General features: G+C 48.9%; 1 long non-coding RNA gene and 1 pseudogene across 1 annotated transcript; both read right to left on the bottom strand.

Moving 5' to 3' along the window:
* Positions 1-1,029: 1,029 nt before the first annotated feature.
* Positions 1,030-17,245, bottom strand: LOC106559619 (annotated as a pseudogene).
* On the bottom strand, positions 4,347-5,660 carry LOC119875991. The gene is made up of 4 exons (XR_005354458.1): positions 5,645-5,660; positions 5,316-5,404; positions 5,060-5,095; positions 4,347-4,458 (listed from the first exon to the last, which is right to left on the bottom strand). It is a non-coding gene; the product is annotated as an uncharacterized LOC119875991 (long non-coding RNA).
* Positions 17,246-19,236: the final 1,991 nt, after the last annotated feature.

Below are 19,236 nucleotides of genomic sequence, written 5' to 3'. Positions count from 1 at the left end.
TCACCTGTCCCCATCAAATTACCTAGATAACCTTCAAATCATCCTGAAAATCTATGAATTCGGCCTGAGATTTAAAGAGAGAACAGCTGGAATGCTACAGTGAGAAGAGTTCACGCTTCTATCAAGGTAGGAAGACGGGGAAAAAAGAAATAAAGAAACAAAAGGCCTCCAAGGGGGAGGGGCCCCGCGAGGAGCCAGGCTAAGGCCGGGGCGAGTGTCCCCAGGACAGGAGAGCCCCGCCTGGAGAAGCAGGAGCTGCACCAATCTTCCCGGGCGGAAAGGCCTCGCAGGGAGTTGGAGCAGGACCCCAGGAGGGCGGGGATGCCCTCAGGCTCCCTGGGACACGAACAGACGCCTGCACCCCAGAGAGAGTGCGCCGAGCTCCCTAAAGAGCTGCAGCGCACACGGCGGGACCCGGAGCAGCTCGGAGGGGCTGGGGCGGTGGCTCCGTGGAGGGGGCTGCGCGGCCGGGAGCGCGAATCCAGCAGCGCAGGCCCCGGGAGCACAGGGCGCCGGGGACACAGCCCAGGATCCGGCCTCCCCCTGGGACAGGCAGAGGCCAGGAAGGCCCAGGACAGCAAGGACGCTCCTGCCCCGGGCTGAGCAGATCAGCGGCCCCGCCCCCGGAGGCTCCAGGCCTTGCAGACGGAGAGCTCTGTAGTTACTGCGGGAGCTGAATCCAGGGCTCCAGAGCTGGCCACCGCCACTGTGGTTGTTCCTCCTGGGGCCTCACGGGGTAAACAACCCCCACTGAGCCCTGCACCAGGCAGGGGGCAGAGAAGCTCCCCCAAGTGCAAATGGGACTTGGTGTTCTACCATTTATTTAGTTATTTAAAACAGAATCTGTGTTCTGAGCCGAAGAGCGCACACACCAGGGAATGCGGTAAATAAAATAGAGAAAGTTATATTTCATGAAAGTGGAACAGAGCATGAAGTGGACCCAGAGATATCCTGGAGGATGTAGTCTCATGTCATAGGTTGAGGAAAGATGGAAGCCAGTCCAGAAAAAGTCAAGGAAATGCCAGGAAGGAGAAATGCTGGGGAGTGAAATGACTACAGTTTATTTGCATATGAGGCACTACAGCACCAATCCAGACTTTTTCTGCACCCAAACCATGTTTATACACAGAATATTCTCAGCAGACTGTTTCTCTAGCTTATGCCCAGATTTTCTTCCAGAACCTCTTGATATCCTCAACGTCATTTCCAATGTTCTACCTCACTGAACAGTCGGTCTTGTCTCACAGTTATGTCCTGGCTGCACCTTGGGGTCTTCTCTGACTATGCTGAGCTTGAAAGAGCAGCACCCCAAGAACCATCAGGATCAAGGCGGACATGCCGAACCGGATGAGATTCTGCACCGTATAATCTTGGCTGTTTGAGGCTAGAGGTTGTGGACAAGGAAGTTGTGGTGGTTAGGGAAGACTGCAAGTACCCTGGGATCCCTGCATGTCCATCCTCTTGCATTTATTGCACCATGTGACCCTGTGAGCCCATTGCCCCACACAGAAATCCTCATCACTCATCCATTTGTGAGTCTGACTTGTGATGTGATGATCTGACAGTATCAGCTAGTCCTGAGAGTCAGAAATAGAGCTTGTGGTTGAGGAGACAGGAAGGCTTAAGAGTCCCTTCTCTCATGTCCAGGGAGTCCCTGAAACTAGCCAGTGCCATCTCAATCCCTTTAGTCAGTAACTCCAGCTTCTCACCATCCATCTAATTAGGAGGGGAAAAGAATCATCAGAGGCTACATTTCGTCCTTAGAATGAGGATCCTGGAGGATGGAGGGGTTGGGTCTATCTTTCCATTCCTGCACATCACCCAACCAACTCCTTCTGGTCCCTGGCTTGTGATTATGTATTTCCACTTCACTTTCCATCTTCAACTAACTATTACATTCAGACGAGGTAAAAGGTACCAAGAGAGAGGAATTTCCTGAAACTTCTTCCAGAGAAGTCAGGGACATCAAATTTCAGGTCTGAATTAGTCTTTTAACTCCGGGATAATTCAGAATTTAACGGGGAGAACAAAGTCTCAGATCTGAAGAGAATTTTTTCAATGTCTTAATCAAGAATGGATGATCAACTTAGCTGCAGGTATGACTTACAGAGATTCTCCAGCCTCCTGACCTGGAAATGGGAGGCACCCTTTCCTCTGGCTCTACATATCCAGGTCCTATTTCCACAGGTGCCATTGTAGTCTTCCTTTCTAGATATCAGCACCAAGGACAGAGACAGAGGCCACACCTCTGTGCACCTTGATTTGGCTCCTTCATGCTTTTTCTTTTTATAAAAAAACTCATTTTATTTTATTTAAGATTTTATTCATCCATTCATGAGAGACACACACACACACAGAGGCAGAGGGAGAAGTAGTCTCCATGCAGGGAGCCTTATGTGGGACTCAATCCCTGGTCTCCAGGATCAGACCCTGGGCTGAAGGCGGCACTAAACTGCTGAGCCACCTGGGCTGCCCTCCTTCGTGCTTTTCCTCTCCCACTGACTACCAGTGGATCCCCCATGAGCTCAGTGCTGCTGCAGATGTGATGCCCCACCCTTCAAGCGCCCTCTCCTGGCCCCAGGTCCTGTGGAACCACTGCACTGTAAACATTTAAAGTGCAGAGAATCAGCAAAGTTCAGCCTAGGCCTGGGAAGGCTGTGTTTCCTGCAGGCTAAGAAGACTCTAATCCAGCAGACATGAAGCTTGTCCATGGGGTGAGGGCCTGCAGTCTCCAAATGCTGCTTAGAACAAGAAGCAGGCTGTGGGGCTGTGGTGGCTCCCTCTGTTCTCCTCACCCCACCGTACCTCCTCACAGTTCCTTTATAGTCTTCAGTCTCCTCCCCACTCGCCTGGCTCTGCCTCTTTTCCTCTGGTGTAGGTAAGACATGAACATGGCATGGACTCTGTTTTTTTTATTCCTGATAAGAGGGATCATCCAATGGTTGGGCTCCTTAATTCCCTCTTCCATTCCAGCCCAGATCTCTGCAAGGACAGGCCAATGACCCGAGCATCTTGGCCATCAAAGGACAAATGAGTGGACCTCTCACCTGAGACAAGGAGCTCCAGGGAGTCACTGGGACTTGACAACAGGTAGGGGGAGGAGTTGTGTGAGCTGTAGCACCTGTAGGTCCCCTGGTGGTCTGAGGTCACAGGATTCAGGGTGAAGTTGACCTCATACGGTATAGCTGTATCCTGCAGATGAAGGTGCTGGGGAGGAGCAAGGGACCCCTCCTTGGACAGGTGGAAGGTATTGAACCAGATCTCAGAGCGACACTGCAGGGTCACATTCTCTCCCCAGGATACTGAAGGCCCAGGCTGGGCTGAGAGGGATGGTTTTGGGTATATTCCTGGGGAAAAGGAAGGTCGTGATGTGTAGAGGCCTGCCTCTCCACATATGCCCTTGACCCAGCTGGGGGACCACCTTCGTCTCTCCAGAGACTCTGTGTGGGACCCCCTCTCAGCTCCTCTTGTCTCTCTGAGTGGATGTCCTTCATCTCCATGACCCTCACCGGCCATTTTTCAGCCCCTGTCCCTAGAACATGGCCCCATCTCAGCCTGTGCTCCTGACCCTCTCCCCGGACCCCATCACCCAGGGGTGACAGTGGCCCCTGAGCCTTCAGCAGACAGGACATGGGGCAGGGGGCTTCTCACCTGTGATCAGGATGTCCAGAGGGGCACTGGGTGCTGACCACGTGGAGGAGAGGTTGTGTCCACTGTAGCACCTGTACCGGCCCCCGTGGGTGCGGCTCACAGGGTCCAGGGGGAAGTCGGGGCTGGGTTGACCATCCAGATGCTGGGCAGGTCTGAGCTCCTCATCCTTGGTCAGAGCGAATCTATCAAAGCCAGCTTCTGAGTGACACTGCAGGGTCAGGTTGTCTCCAGAATGAACCAATGAGCCTGGCTGAGCTGAGAGGGAGGGCTCCCTGTAGGCACCTGCATGGAAGGGCACAGTGACACTGAGGGGACCCAGACCCACATTGGGCCCAAGGCCTACATGAAGCTATCGTGGGTCCCTCCCAAAGCCTCCAACCTGTAGTTCTGGCCCTAGGAGGCCAGTGTCACCCACCCTGCATCACTCCCAGGGCTCTATTGGGCATATGGCTTAGGTTAGTCATATGGGCCCAGGAGAAAGATGGGGTGCAGCAGGGACTGCCTCACCTGTGACCTGAAGGTGCAGGGGGTCACTGGGGTGTGACCATGAATACGGGTACGACTGTTGAGAAATGTAGCATCTGTAGGTGCCCCCATGGGAGGTGTTCACAGGGCCCACAGGGAAGAGTGCCCGGTACCTCTCACGAAGGATCGTCAAATCCAGGTGTTGGGGCACATCAGCTCCCTGCTCCTTCAGCAGATGGAATGACTACCATGGGTAACGTGAACTACAGGAGAGGGACATGTTCACTCCTGAGGCCACCACAGGGCCTGGGTTAACTGAGAGGGTGGGTGCCCCAAATACTCCTGAGAGAGAAGGAGGGAGCTATGTTACAGCGGGCAGTCAACCCATGTACTCCATGTACTCTGTGCTGTGAGCAAGGGGTCCCCTGAGACCACATTCCATTCTCTTCAGCCTGGAGGAGGGGCCCCAGAGGTCGGGTCAGCACCTGCCCTTACCTGTCACCACCAGGGTCAGGAGGTCACTCCGCTGTGACCAGCTCTTCCTGCTCTGATATGCACACTGGTATCGCCCTGCCTCATGTGCGCTCATGGATTCAATGGAGTAACTGGCTTTGGTTTTGGAATCCTGGGAGATCTCCATGTAAAAATACCCAGAGACCCTCTCTTTAAACAGATAGTAAGCATCAGCCTGCAGAGACGTCTGACACCAGAGGGTCACAGAGCTCCCCTTGGTGGCCATGAGGCTTGGGTCAGCCCAGATAGAGGGCTTGGGGAGGGTCCCTGGAAAGGAATCAGATGCATAGTTGCAAGGGTGCCATTCACGCCTTATTTTTCCCCCTGCTACCCCAAGGCCCCTCCCACACTGGTCATCATCATCCTTGACGCTCTGCCCCTAGCTGTCCTGGGGTTATGGGCAGAAGCAGGATATCTGGGGAGGACTCACCTGCCTGTGCCTGGTCCCATGGTCCCCAACACAGCCCTGGAAGAGAGTGCCTGTGAATGGGTCCCTCCACCCACATGTAGTTGCTCCAGGCCTGGGTGGGTCCCCGGGCACTGGGGTCACATTTGGGGCTCAGGACACTCCTCCCCCAGAAGTTCTGCTCCCCTGGCAGATCTTCCCTGACCTGGGGTCTCTCAGGAACCAGGACCTAGGGCAGGGAGAAAACAACCCCATCCCTTCTCTCTTCCAGAGATCTTACCCAGGCAAAGAAGGGCAGTGAAGTTCAGGGTTCTGGCGCTGCCTTCCATGGTCCCCAGAGGTGCAGACAGCTTATAAAATCCCCAGAGCCTGCAGGATGGACAGATGCGTGGGGTGTGACATGGCCCAGGCCCTTTTTCAGTCACAGGGCCCTCATGACCAGCCTCACAGGAAGGGGAACAACCCACTCAGGGTCTTGCTCTTCTCTCCCTGAAGGGTGGCCCAACAGCAGCAGGCCTTGGAGCCTTGCAGACCAGATGTGAGTTTCCCCGGATCCCACTCCCTCTGCCTCTTCCTCATGGAGCCCACGTCCAGAAGTGGCCATCGTACCAGGTCTCCAGGCTGGGGCAGTAGAGCAGAGTCTGGGAGTCAGTCCAATGTCAGTTTCAGTTCTGCCCCTGCCTATCACAGAATCTGCCTGCCCCGGGTGAAACACTTCCTTTTCCTGAGTTTCTGTAAATGCAAATTTTCTTCCTTCCTTCCATGAGGCTGGTGATCAAGCAGTGTTTAGCGAGCAGTGACCACATCTAGTCATGACCCCACGCACTGGAGATTCATTGTTGAGGTGACAGACTCTTTCCCTGAACTCCTGGGGGCTGTGATTAGTGACAACAGACAATACAAATGATTGACAATGGGAAATTGGCCATTGGTTTGGTAAGCTGTAGAGAAGGAGAGAAAGCAAAGACAGAGTGTCTCAGACACAGGTAGACATCTAGCAAGCTTAGTCACAGGATTGTGGGGACCCTCTGGGGTGAAGAGTCCAAGACAAGATGGGGCGAGCATAAGAGTGTTGAGGGGTAGTGTCTTTGGGCTGGCTGGTGAACTCTCCCAGAACTGTGTCCTCAGGGAGAGGGGGACATGCTGGTGTTCCTGGATTTTACCTTCAGGAAGCAGGAAAATTGTCAGGAAGGTCATATGTGAGCAGATTACTGCATTGAGGAGCTGACCACTGTGGAGCACAGGTTCTGTAGGAGGAAGGTGTGTACACTCTGCAGTGATCAATCTCTTATTTCCAAATGAAATCTTAACGCTCTGACTTTAATCTGATGAGTATGTGATGAGGTGGTTGGGCCCTAAGTGGTGCTTCTGGGTTCTTTTGAGACATTCATATAATCCCTGTAACACAAATACTATCACAGTTGGTGGGAAGAGCCAGTGAGAGGATTCTGTAGTTTTCATGGCCTGAGAGGTTTGAAAGGAGTCTGTCTGCTCTGTTCAGACTGGCTTTGTGAGATACATAGTTTGTATGTGTGTCTGGGGAGGGGAGGGTGTGAACTGGGATGATTTTGCTTTTGGGGAGGAGCAGGCCCTGCTGGGCTGGAGAAATTAGTTCAGTCGGGTTGTCAGCACATGGATGGGCAGGTGTAGATATTGGGAGTAATTAGAGGAAGGTGGAGAAAGGTGGGCAGGATTTGTGCAGGGAGAAGCAGTGACAGGTAGCGTTGGAGCCATGAGAGTAATCAGGTCTCAGGAACTGAGTTCCTGCAGGAGGGTCAAGGGATGAGGCTGATGTGATGGCTCCAAAAGGATGTCTCCAGTCTTCCACTGAGCCTGACTGTGGTGATGGTCGCATTAATGGAATGAGGGCTCCCGGGCAGAACTGTGTGGAGTCGTCATCGTGTGTCATGTAGAAGGGTGTGAAGCACGGAGAGCTCTCTCATGCCCTGCCTTGGTTGACCAGAGGAGCCAGTGGGGCTATCCAGGATGAGAGACCCCCTGAGACGGATGGGAAACATGTTACAGACTGTTAACTGTCTCCCAGAGAGAACTACCATCTCTGACCTCTGAGCCTGGGTTTGTGGTTTGTTTCTCTCACACACTTCCTCTCTCTGACTCTCTGTTTCTGTGACTGCAGCACCTTCTCTCCAGAAAAACCTGAGTCATTCCTGCCTCCTCTCTGCCTCTTGTCCCACAGCCATTAGCTCTTCTCGATTCTGTTTCCATGCTTTGTGCAAAGCACTAGCAGGAAGCAGTTAATGCTTGTTTATCCATCATCGTTGGTTGACCTTGATTGTTGCCGCCTTTTGTTTATTTATTTATTTATTTATTTATTTATTTATTTATTTATTTTTTTATTTTTTCGCCTTTTGTTTCTTGTTAGTTGTTCTGTGAACATACTTGCTTAAGTGTCTGCTTGATTTCCTGGGTGCAATTCTTTCCCTTGTTTTTCATTGTGATAAGAGCACTCAACATGAGATTTACCCTCTTTACAGATTCTGTGTCAGGACTGTATGTTTTGCTGTAGGCACCTAGTTGTATGTGATTCTCTAGAACTGTCTATCTTGCAGAACTACAACTTACTCCTAGCAGTGGAATATCTTGGTTATGTGGTCATTCTCGCTTTAAGTTTTTAGGATCTGTCAAACCCCTTTCCAAAGGGGAGCTGGTTCTGCCCCATGACCTCGACACAATTCCCTCTCCATGGGGTCCAAGCAAAGACCAGATCCTTGAGTATGACGTAGGGACCAATCAAGTGTAATTCTAAAGTCACCCTCTGAGAGGGTTGACCCTCCTCTCTGGAATAACTCTCAAGTCTATATTGGTGGGTTGCATCCCAGTTCTGATCCTAGCTTCATGATATGTTCAGAAACGGACATAAATCCTCCTTAAATGATTTTTTAGAAAGATTTTATTTTTTAAATTATGAGATATACACAGAGAGAGGCAGAGATGTAAGCAGAGGGAGAAACAGGCTCCCTGTGGAGAACCTGAAATGAGTATAGCTCCCAGGCCCAGGATCACAACCTGAGCCAAAGGCAGACGTTAATGACTAAGCCAGTCAGGCATCACTCTCCTTTTTATTCTTTCTTTTTATATTAGTTTTAATTTAATTTAATTTTAATTTTAATTTTTGTATTTTTTATTGGAGTTCAATTTGCTAACATATACTATAACACCCAGTGCTCATCCCATCAAGTCCTTCTTAAATTCTTAACTACATATTGTATTTACTAACTTGCATGGAAACTAGAGACATACTGTCTACCCATGAAGACAAAAGGACCCATGACTCACCCAGTGCTTGGGAGGAACAACACGCCCACATTCCAGAAGATTCTTGCACAAAACCATCCAATATGGCTTTATTTGTAACCACCAACACGGATTTCATGAAATTCTTTTCTTTCCTTTTTTTTTCTGGGTTTCCATTAGACACACATTCCTAAGTAATACATGATGTCTTTTTTACCTTTGGTGAGTGGAATAATCATAAACACATGGTTTTTCACCTACATTTTCACTATCATGTTTGAACATAAATGGACATGAGCATTTGCAATTTTTTCAGTGTGTTTTTATGACATAGTGTATATGGTATTGTATATCCTACATAGAATACATAATTTCTACTTTTCCTCTTTTATAATTTGTGCATGTAATCTAAAAATGATTTTTGGTCAATATGCATAACTCATGTGAATGTTCTTGTGATGGATCCTGGTGCATATGCACACATTTTCTCTAAAGTTTATATTTAAAGATCACTGCTGTGTGTCTCACTGTAACTAGAATAGTATAATCCCCTCTCTCAGTTTCATGTAACTTGCATCCTACAAGAAATGCATTAGGTGTGTGTGCTCACGCCCCCTTCCATGAATGATATTACACTTTTCTGTTTACACCGTATCTGGATGTGATGGAGCTTCACGTGTGATTTACTGATCCTGTGGCACAAGTGGAAGTAGAAAGAATCATCCCACGTAAGATGCAGGGAATCCCTGATGTACTTTGGGGCTACCAGTGTGGCATTAAAGTGTCCTATGTTGGCTTGTATTTGCACATCACTCCCCATCAGGGACCTCACAGTGGCTCCTTGTGGTTGCCAATGAAGGGAGGCGATGCACCAGAGATACTGGCCAGTGCCAAGAATCAGTGTTTTGTACAGTGGGTTTCTCAGAGGCAGTACAACCCTGTCATCTGGTGGAAGTGAGGATAGTGGATGCATAGAGGGTGTTGGAGCATTTTGTGGATTTTTAATGCCAATTTGTGAATCATTAAAACAACCTGCATTATCTGACCTACAGAGATGGAGACCCCTTTGTGTACCTCAAGGTGTGTAGTGATTAGAAGTGGAGAAAAATGTGTTACCTGAAATTGTCCCAAAGCATACAGTGTATGGAGATGTGGACTAAAATCTGCCATATGGGTATAAGCTGGACTCACTGAAATGGGGAAAGACAAGAGCCAGTAAAGACAACTCAGCAATGGTAGAGAAGGTGCGTCCAGTTTAATGACAGAAGGGTGCATCCATTGCCCCTGCACATGAGCCATGACTCCTCCACTTCACAATGACCTGCTGACAGTTTACACAGCACATGCCCTACATGCTCCTCTAGAACCTTCTGGGCACAGGAGATGTATTTCCCAGGCTCTGCGATTTTGATTGTTGCGTTGTTCACTCTTGTGTTTACCTGCTGGCTGCATCTTGGGTTCTTCTCTGACTGTACCAGGACTCAAAGAGGAGAATCCCGAGGACCACCAGCATCACAGTAGCCATGCCCATTCGGATGAGATTCTCCACTGTGTAATCCTTGGGGTCAGAGGCTAAGGATGAGGACAGAAAGATCACAGAAGTCAGGGCAGACTCAAATCATTTGGGATCTTGGATGTCCACCCAGGGTACCTGCCTCCCCTTGACAGGACTTCACCCTCCACACCAGCCCTAAAACTGAGTTTTCTGCTAGTTACCACTGCTGGGATCTGACTTCGTTTGTGATGAGTTGATGTTGTCAGATGCTTCTGAGAATCATAAAACCATGAGGAAAAATGAGGTCCTGATGAGACTCAAATTTGTCCCCTGATTGAGTGTTCTTGTACCTTCCTGCATTTCTCATGATATAACTTTATAGACTGTAATGAACCCTTTCTCTGCTATAGAAATATGCCTCTGTTCTCATTGGATTCTTTCAGTCTCCCAGTGTTTTGTGAATTCAGACTTTGCTTCTGAGTCCCTTTGGACTCTTCCTGCATCCCTTAGCTCAGAATTTAGTGGTACAATCATCTCTCAGTACAGAAGTATTTGGGCTCTTCTATTCTCTGTGTTCATTCTGAGCATGAAAGCTACTTCCTTTTGATAGGAGACCTTGTATTTTTCAACACTTTAGGATCCAGTGTCCATGGATAAGGGGTTGGTCTTAAACATACAGAAAATAAATAGGTATATATGAATGTATTGAGAGAAAGAGAATTCAATGCATACATCGTAAATGTGTTAGTTATTTGACATATCATAGGTAGGAAGGAGGCAGGTCTGTTCTGAACAATGTCAGAGTGAAGGTTGCTTTTGGAGAAGACATTTAAGTTGATTCCTGAATTGGAGAAGGAGGCTGAGGGGAGTAACATGAAGACCCAGACTAGCTGCATTACAGGCTGCAGGAAGAGCAGGTTCCTAGGAAGATCTAAACATGCTTTTCAGTATGGAATGAAGTCACATCTGTGGGTACAGGAGTATCCAGAGGAAAATAGGAAACTGGGATATATGAGCCTGCTGCAATGGAGACAGGCCAGATGTGACAGGATAGATGAGGGAACTCCATTATCATCTTCATCAGCATCACCATCACCACTGTCACCATCACCACCATCACCATCATCACCACCACCACCAGATCATCATCCTCACCATCATTATCATCACCACCACCATCATTATTATCATCATTGTCCTCTTCCTCATCTCTTTTTCTCTGTCACTCACGAAGAACTCTGAAAACTGCTATAAGATTTCAAGGAAGAACACAAGTCACTTGATTTTTATCTTCAAAGACAACCTCTCTCACCTCCAATCCTTAAGGAACAGAGAAAATCGGCATTGTTATAAAAGTGATGAGCACAAACTTAGGTAATCCCACAAACAAATTTAACCCATTTTCAGATAAAAAACAAAAAGATAAAAGAGTATATATGAATTCTAATTATAAATCTCCATGTGAAAATTCAAAATAAGCTTATATATTCAGAAAGTATGAATAAAGTATAGACATTATTCATTGGGTTAATATCCAAATGTTTGATACCAAGAAGTCTTTTAAATGTATCTCACTAGGGCTACAAATTTCTTTCTTTCTTTCTTTCTTTCTTTCTTTCTTTCTTTCTTTCTTTCTTTCTTTCACTTAAAATGTTCTAGTAGCCACATTGACAAAGTAAAAAGAAACAGGTGAATTAATCTTAATATATCTTTGATTCGACCCAATACACCCCAAACATCATTTTAACATGCAATCAATACAAAACATACTAAGAGAAATTCTGCACACATCCCTCCTCCCCGCCCAAGTCTTTACACTCCAGAGTGTGTCTTGCATTTACAATGTGGCTCAGCTCGGACTGGCTCAGTAGCAGCCTGAGGACAGTGTAGCTCTGGGCTGTCCTGGGAGAGGGGCTCACTAACATCCCCAGGAGGCAGTGGGCGGCCAACCCGAAACTAGAATCAATCTTTCTCAGCCCCAAAAAGTGGCTCCCGGGGATCCCCAGCATCTTCTCACGGACTTGTTCAAAGAGGTGGGAAGGAAATGTGGTGGCGTGTGAGACTACCTTGGGGCCACCTGGCTGAGCGGACCTGCTCCCTCAGCCCCTCCCCGCCCCTCTGGGTTCCAGGGAAGCAGGGGCCGCCCCAGATACTGGGGAAGCTTCTGGCAAATACCAGCTGAGTCACAGCTTCTGCGTGTCTGTGAGAGCCCTGGCTGCCCCAGTTCTCCAGAGAGAGGAATGTCTCCCACCTGTGACCCCAGACAACTTGCTCTGATTGGCTTTCATTTTCCTTGGTTCCTTCATCACCTTGCCCTTCCCTCCCTCTCTTACTCCTCTCCCTCCTCTCCTCTGGAGATAGTGAGCAAGGGCCCAATGACAAGGGGACGCAGTAGTGCTGGGTGGCTAGAGCCTCTGGAGCCGCCCTTGGAGGGAGCTAAGGAGGATGCCACCAGCACCTAGTGGAGCCTTTGCTGGGGGCTGGGAGTCAGCTTTTCCTCCCTTGGCCATGGAAGCCCAGAGCACCGGGCAGGCGGGCTTCCACCCAGCTACCCAGAGGTGTGAGAGCCCAGCTTCCTTTGAGTTGCTGGCATTGTTTTGGTTGGGTACATACACATTTTACTTGTTTAATTTTATACCCGATGTGGGGGCTCAAGGACAGGTCCTGATGATAGAAATCCAATGACTGGATGAGCCTTCAAGAGGCAGGCAGAGCTGACCTACCGCGGTTCCTATGCCAGGCTGGGCCCTGGTGCCCAAAGTGGGGCAGTGGCTACAAATTTAAAAGAATAAGTCAGGAAATGTACAAGCCCAGAAAAAATTCCATTCCTAATTTGTATTAAGAAGAGCATATTTTTTCCTAATAAAATCTGAACATAACAGAAAAATGGACTGAAATAGGTCAGTATTGCTATATACATAAAAATACAGAGTTTAAAAATGAGTTTAACTTAAAATAATTAAGTAATTTGGGTATCACTTTAGATGTTTTCTTAAAACAACACTTAGCTTTGTGTTAACATCTTGTCATTATTATATATATTTTTTGCCTTAAATAAGACTAGTGCATAATCTAGAAATAAACAGGTAAGTTTCAATGTTTTTGCAGTTGATATAATGATTATCAGTAAATTAAAGGAGATCAGTTGCAAAGCAATGGGAAGGTGGAGAATCAAAACTAAGTTAATAGAATAAAATGAATATAACTGGGGATCACTGGGTGGTTCAGCGGTTTAGTGTCTGCCTTTGGCTCAGAATGTGATCCTGGAATCCCGGGATCAAGTCCCACATTGGGCTCCTTGTATGGAGCCTGCTTTTCCCTCTGCCTGTGTCTCTGCCTCTCTCTCTCCCTCTCTCTGTGTCTCTCATGAATAAATAAATAAAATATTTTTTAAAAAAGAATATAACTAAATATCACTGTATTAGAACAGATTATTAGAACTTAACTGTTTTTTTAGAAAGTATAAAGAAATAAAAAATCATACTTATAAGTCAAGTAGTTGAACAATTTTAAGCTTTGAGAGTTGACAATTTCATGAGTGAAACTTCAGAGCATATCTGCATCCTTTATGAACCATATTTGTAAGCATGTTTTATGAAAAACTTTATTTTAAAAAAATATTTTATTTATTTATTTATAGAGACACAGCTAGAGAGAGAGAGGCAGAGACACAAGCAGAGGGAGAAGCAGGCTCCATGCGGGGAGCCCCACATGGGACTCGATCCCAGGTCTTCAGGATCCCCCCGGGGGCTGAAGGCAGCACTAAACCACTGAGCCACTGGGACTGCCAGAAAAACACTTTATAATCACAAATTATTCTCTATAAAGGATATATGCATTTCATATAAACCCAATGAAATTGGAGATTTTAAAGTCCTAAATCCTCATAATGTAAATTTGTATTTTGCATCTGCAAGGCTCACCTCGAACGTTCTGAGAAGCAGTCAGGGTGGTTGACACTGGACAAGTTTCCACACACAATGCAGCGCAGACACGAATTGCACACAGACACACTGCACAGCATCCAAGGGGACTCCTGTGTGCTCTGTCTGTGTGAACCTACCTTTGATGTCAGGTGGGCACTGAGGGGCATGGAGGCCCCGAGGGGAGCACAGGGGGCTGTGGAGCGGTGCTCATAGGCAGGGAGGCATCTCTCTAGGAATGTGTCTGGTAAGGGCTCCACCTGCGCTCTCAGCAAACCCCACCTTGGTCTCAGCAGCTCCAGGCCTGATGTGAGAGGGCTCAGAGACCTCCTCAGGTGTGAGTGAGGGGCTCCATACTCAGGGTCTTTGGAAATTGGGAGGGAATGTGGACCATCATTACAACTGTCCCAGACTCTCCTCCTCCATCATCCCATATCCTGCCTGTGCTCTGAGTCAGGCCTGGACACCAAGTGCTGCAAAACTGCCCCTCTTCATCCTCAATCGCACACGTTCTCCAAAACCTCGCCTAGGAGTTGAGGTGTGCTGACAAGGGGCAGGTGGCTTTTAGAAAATTGCACGGTTTTGTACGGGATGAGGAGGAGCTGAGATGATCAATCAGTGGGCATTTCCTAATCTGTGCTGTCTCCATGCTACTGAGAATACTTCTTGTTCTGCTAAGACCCCCGCCTGAGGGACCAAATCATATGCATCTGCGTTTCCCTGGGCTTCTTTTTTTTTTTAATTTTTATTTATTTATGATAGTCACAGAGAGAGAGAGAGAGAGAGAGAGAGAGAGGCAGAGACACAGGCAGAGGGAGAAGCAGGCTCCATGCACCGGGAGCCCGACGTGGGATTTGATCCCGGGTCTCCAGGATCGCGCCCTGGGCCAAATGCAGGCGCCAAACCACTGCGCCACCCAGGGATCCCTTCCCTGGGCTTCTTACCCCTTCCCAGGTCCTGGGAGAGGCCGGGCAGTGAAGGTGAGAAATGATCTTAGTGCAGGCCGCCCCCCTTTTCAGACTGGGAATGCCTTTCTCAGAAGTTCCACCTCCCAGGAGACAGAAGCACCTGCAGACTCTGCCCCATATGGTTGAACCTGCCCCTCCCTGGCGCATCTACCCCGCCCCTGCCCCTGGCTAGTAGCCAGTGCCCAGCATCTGAGTGAGAGACACTAGGAAATCATGGGGTGGGGGGTTTGCTCTGCCTTGTCACCTGTCTGATCTCATTTCCTCTCAGGGTCCTGGTGTTTAGGCCCCTGCCTCTCCCTCCTCAGCCCTGTGTAGATTGCTTAGATGTGGATTCCCAGGCGGGGCGGGCGTCCCATCTATTTCCACACTCTCTGCGTGGACCCTCCTCTGTGGAACCGCTGCTTGGGATCCCTTTATTGTATCCTGTCTCAGACTTTCCTGTAGACAGGGCACTGAGCTGACCTTTTCTGCTTAGAGAGGACAGGGACAACAGGGACTCCTCACCTAGGACCAGGGACCTGCCCCAAATCACTATCTCAGGGAGCACTGAGACACCCTCTCCTGGTGAGCACCCCTCCATACCTCATAATCCAAGGACAGGGAGGTGAGGAGGTAGGCTCCTGAGCTCCCCACTTCAGCCTGGCTGCTCTTCCCCCAGCTGGGGCCCCAGTCTATCCCTCTGCCATCCTCCTCCGCCGGCCTCAGAGCTCCTGGAGCCCTGTGGTGGCCTGCCATCCCTGCCTGACTCCCAGCCATCCTCTTGAGAGACTGGGAGAAATGATAACTCCCAGAACAGAAGCCCCTGTAACTCACCAGCTGGTGAGCTGGGTCCCGGGGAGTGTGGATGGGGGCTGAGTCTCTAGAGAATCCTGGGGTAAAGGACAGTACTGGTGGGGGGCTGGAGCTTCTCCTAGAGACCCTGTCTCTGCTCACACTCTTCTCCTTCATCTGCCCTGGCCCAGCCTAGAGCCCTGGAGACATGTGGACCCTAGGTGTCTCTGCTGGACTCTCAGCCCCCCTGAGACACAAGATTGTTTGAGTATCTGAGGGGGCATTAGATCCTCTGACGGGGCTCTCAAACTGACCAGGAGTAGTGTGTGCTCCTTCTGAGCAAAGGGACCCCTGTGGCACTCTGATGACAAGTGGTCTTGTGGATGGATTTTTGGGCTGACCTAGGAGTCTGCATCTTACCCAAATTTCTCCTATACTTGCCTCCTGAACCCCTGAAGATCTTCCGGCTGTCCACCCCGGAGAGGGTCAAATTGTGGACAGGGGTGCGAGGGCCCCTGTTGGCTTCTTTTGAGTTGAGGGATAGATCTCCCTTTGAATGACCTTCCTTCAGAGCCCCCTTTTTCCCAACCCAGCCCAGGTAACCATTGAGGAAAGACCTCTGAATAGATCAACAGGACATAGAGGGGAGAGGGTTGGGCTTCTCACCTGAGTCCAACAGCTCCAGGGGGTCACTGGAGAATGACCACACTTGGAGGGTGTTGCTGTAATAACCATAGCATCTGAATGACCACTTGAGGCTGGGGTCCACGGGGCCCACAGGGAACAGGCCCTGGAACACCTCACTGGGGGCTCGCTGGGAGTCCTGAGTCCAGGACGGTTGGCCTTCTCCTTCCTTCATCAGGACAAACCTGTGGAATCCTGTCTGTAAACCACACTGGAGGGTCACATTCCCTCCTGAGGGCACGACAGGGCTGGGTAGGGCTGAGAGGTTGGGTTTGCCATGGAATCCTAGGAGAGGGGAGGGGCTGTGTTAAATGGGGCTCAGATCCCCCCACATGATCCCCAGGACTCGGCTGTGAGACGGCAACACTCTAAGAGCAGATCTTCTTCCTGAGGTCTGGGACCCTAAGTGGACTCTCACCTGTCACCACCAGCTCTAAGGGGTCACTGTAATGTGACTGGTCAGTGGCCCTTCTATAGTAGCAGCAATATCGTCCTGCATATTGCTGTCATGTACATGATGGAGAACTTGGCCTTGTCCTTGGGTTCCAGTGCAGGCTGTCTCTCCCAAGGCCATAACTTTCCCTCTTTATGCAGGAGGTACTCCTGGGCCTTCAGGCTCCCCTGACACCAGATGGTCACAGGTGTCCCCCAGGGGATCACAGAACCTGGCTCAGTCCAGATGGTGGGTTTGGGGAGGATCCCTGGAAGGAAACAAGAGACTGGGTCACAAGATCCTCCCCACACCCAATTCCCAACTCAGCCCCAAACCCCCAGGTATCCCCCCTCTGTCAGCCCAGAGATGCTGATCTCCATGCCTCCTGCCTGGTTGGTGGTTCCTGTTCCCAGTGAGGAGGTGGGAATGGGACCCCTGGGGACAGACTCACCTGCTTGTACTCGGGTCCTGGAGCTCACACTCAGCCCTGGAAGAGAGGTTTGCCCTGAGTTCTGAGCAGAATCCCTTCTCATAAGCCTCCTGAGCCTGGGATCTTTGACAGACAAGGACCTGGCTGTGGGGTGGGTCCCTCCCAGACTAGGGGGTTCCCTCCTCTCCTCAGATCTCACCTAGACAGAGCATGGCCATCATGGTTAGGGTCATGGTGTCTTCTCTCTCTGGTTCAGCTGTGCAGATGGAGGAACCTCAGTGCCCACAGGACAGACAGACACACAGGGTGTGTCCCCTTGGGGACCAGTCTTCCTCATCATGGGGTTGTCACGTCAGCAACCATACAAGAAGGAAAACACCTTGTTCTCCGGGGCCTAGCCTGGGTCTGAGGTCCATGATGGTGCAGCAAGTGGACTCTGACATGTCCTGTCCATGTGAGGAGACCTGCATATGTTCTTTCCTCCCAGAATCTCCTCCATAGGGTATCCTTCAACCTCAGCATATCCCTGGGGTCCTCACCATGGACGGGGTCCCCTGCCCCAGAGATGCTGCAGAAGACATGGGTTCCTGCTGTGCTGTGGCGCTCATGTCAGCACAGACACATTTGTGACATCTCTGCTTGTTCAGGTCAAGGTCACTGTGGCAAAAAGCCTAGAAGAGAAATATAGGAAAGGAAACACATCCTCTCTCCTGGCCCCAGAGCATGGTATTTCTTTCTATCACAGCTTGCATGGACTTCTTTATTTTCCTGGACTTTTCTATCACCTCCCATTCATGAGAATATGGCTGTGAATCCCTTTGAATCATCAATGTCCCATGTGATTGGGGGCAGAACTGTCCTCCCTGTTTTAAGTCCTACTTGTAAACTGTAGAGAGCAATGGGTATGTTAAAGTCCTGATTTGTTGGGAAAATTGATGTATATTAAAATATTTTTTACCACCTATGACCCATGTGAATTGAACAGTAATGTAATCAGATATTTTCCCTCATTTTATTTTTATTTTTTATTTTATTTTAGAGAGAGAGAGAGAGAGAGCATGAGAGTTGTGTGAGGGCAGAAGGAGAAGAAGAGAGAGACTCCCAAGTGGGCTCCATGCCCAGCCCAGCAGGAGTTGTATGTGGGGCTGTACGTTGTGACTTCAAGATCATGGCCTCAGCTGAAAGCAAGAGTCAGACGTTTAACCTACTGAGCCACCCAGACGCCTCCCTTCCTACATTTTTAAAAGTTATTTTACATCTAAGTATGTGGGAGACTAAATGCGATGTTCTTCTCTTTAAGTATTTTTGTTGGGTGTTCATGCTAGCCCCTGAAAATGTGTGGGAATGTGTTTGTTCTATAAAAATATCTATACAAATGGTGTTTGTCAACCATAATTGTTTGGAGGAACTCACAGTAAAATATGCTGGACCTGGAGTTAGTTTTATAGGATGATTTTAATCTTTAGATATAGTTTAAGAGCCCAAAGATGATTCAGGTTTCCTACTTATTCTTGAGCTGGTTTTAGAATTGTTCTTGTGAAATTCACCCATTTATCCAAATTGGATAAAGTTCTTCATAAGGTCCACTTAAATCTCTTGTGAAAGGATTCTAAGATGGAACTGGAGGACATGAAATGCAGAATTTCCTGCTTGTATACTTAGCAGACGATGTTCAAGATCAGAGAGACTGATTTCTTGTAATTGCCTGATTTTACAGAAATTGAAACCTACCCCTTGACCCAGGAGCATCCATCAAGGACTTTGCCCCAGACTCAAGACAAGAAATTGCTGCTTGGTCTCCAGCTGAGCTCCCTACTCCTTTAATTCCTCCCTAGAGGCATAGCTTGCTCCAAACCCTCAACAGACTTTATTTAGGTGACACTATAAAAGCCTGTGAGATTTGTATTTCATTACTGATGTGGGTTGTGGGTGTCTTTCTTTATTTCATTTTGAGTGTTGGTAGGATTTTATGCATTCTGGGAATACTCAATAATAAATATTTTTGGGTTTATTAATGTTATTGGACTGGGTGCTTATGTTCTCCTGCAAATTCGTGTGTTGAGGTCTTAACCCTCAGCCTGGTTATATTTGGTAATTAGGATTAAATGAAGTTCTAGGGATCCCTGGGTGGCGCAGCGGTTTAGCGCCTGCCTTTGGCCCAGGGCGCGATCCTGGAGACCCGGGATCGAATCCCACATCGGGCTCCCGGTGCATGGAGCCTGCTTCTCCCTCTGCCTGTGTC

This window comes from Canis lupus, chromosome 1, assembly GCF_011100685.1.
Source record: "Canis lupus familiaris isolate Mischka breed German Shepherd chromosome 1, alternate assembly UU_Cfam_GSD_1.0, whole genome shotgun sequence".
NCBI lineage: Eukaryota > Metazoa > Chordata > Mammalia > Carnivora > Canidae > Canis > Canis lupus.
The sequence above is the reverse complement of the archived record's forward strand: the minus strand, read 5'-3'. Positions and strand labels throughout refer to the sequence as shown.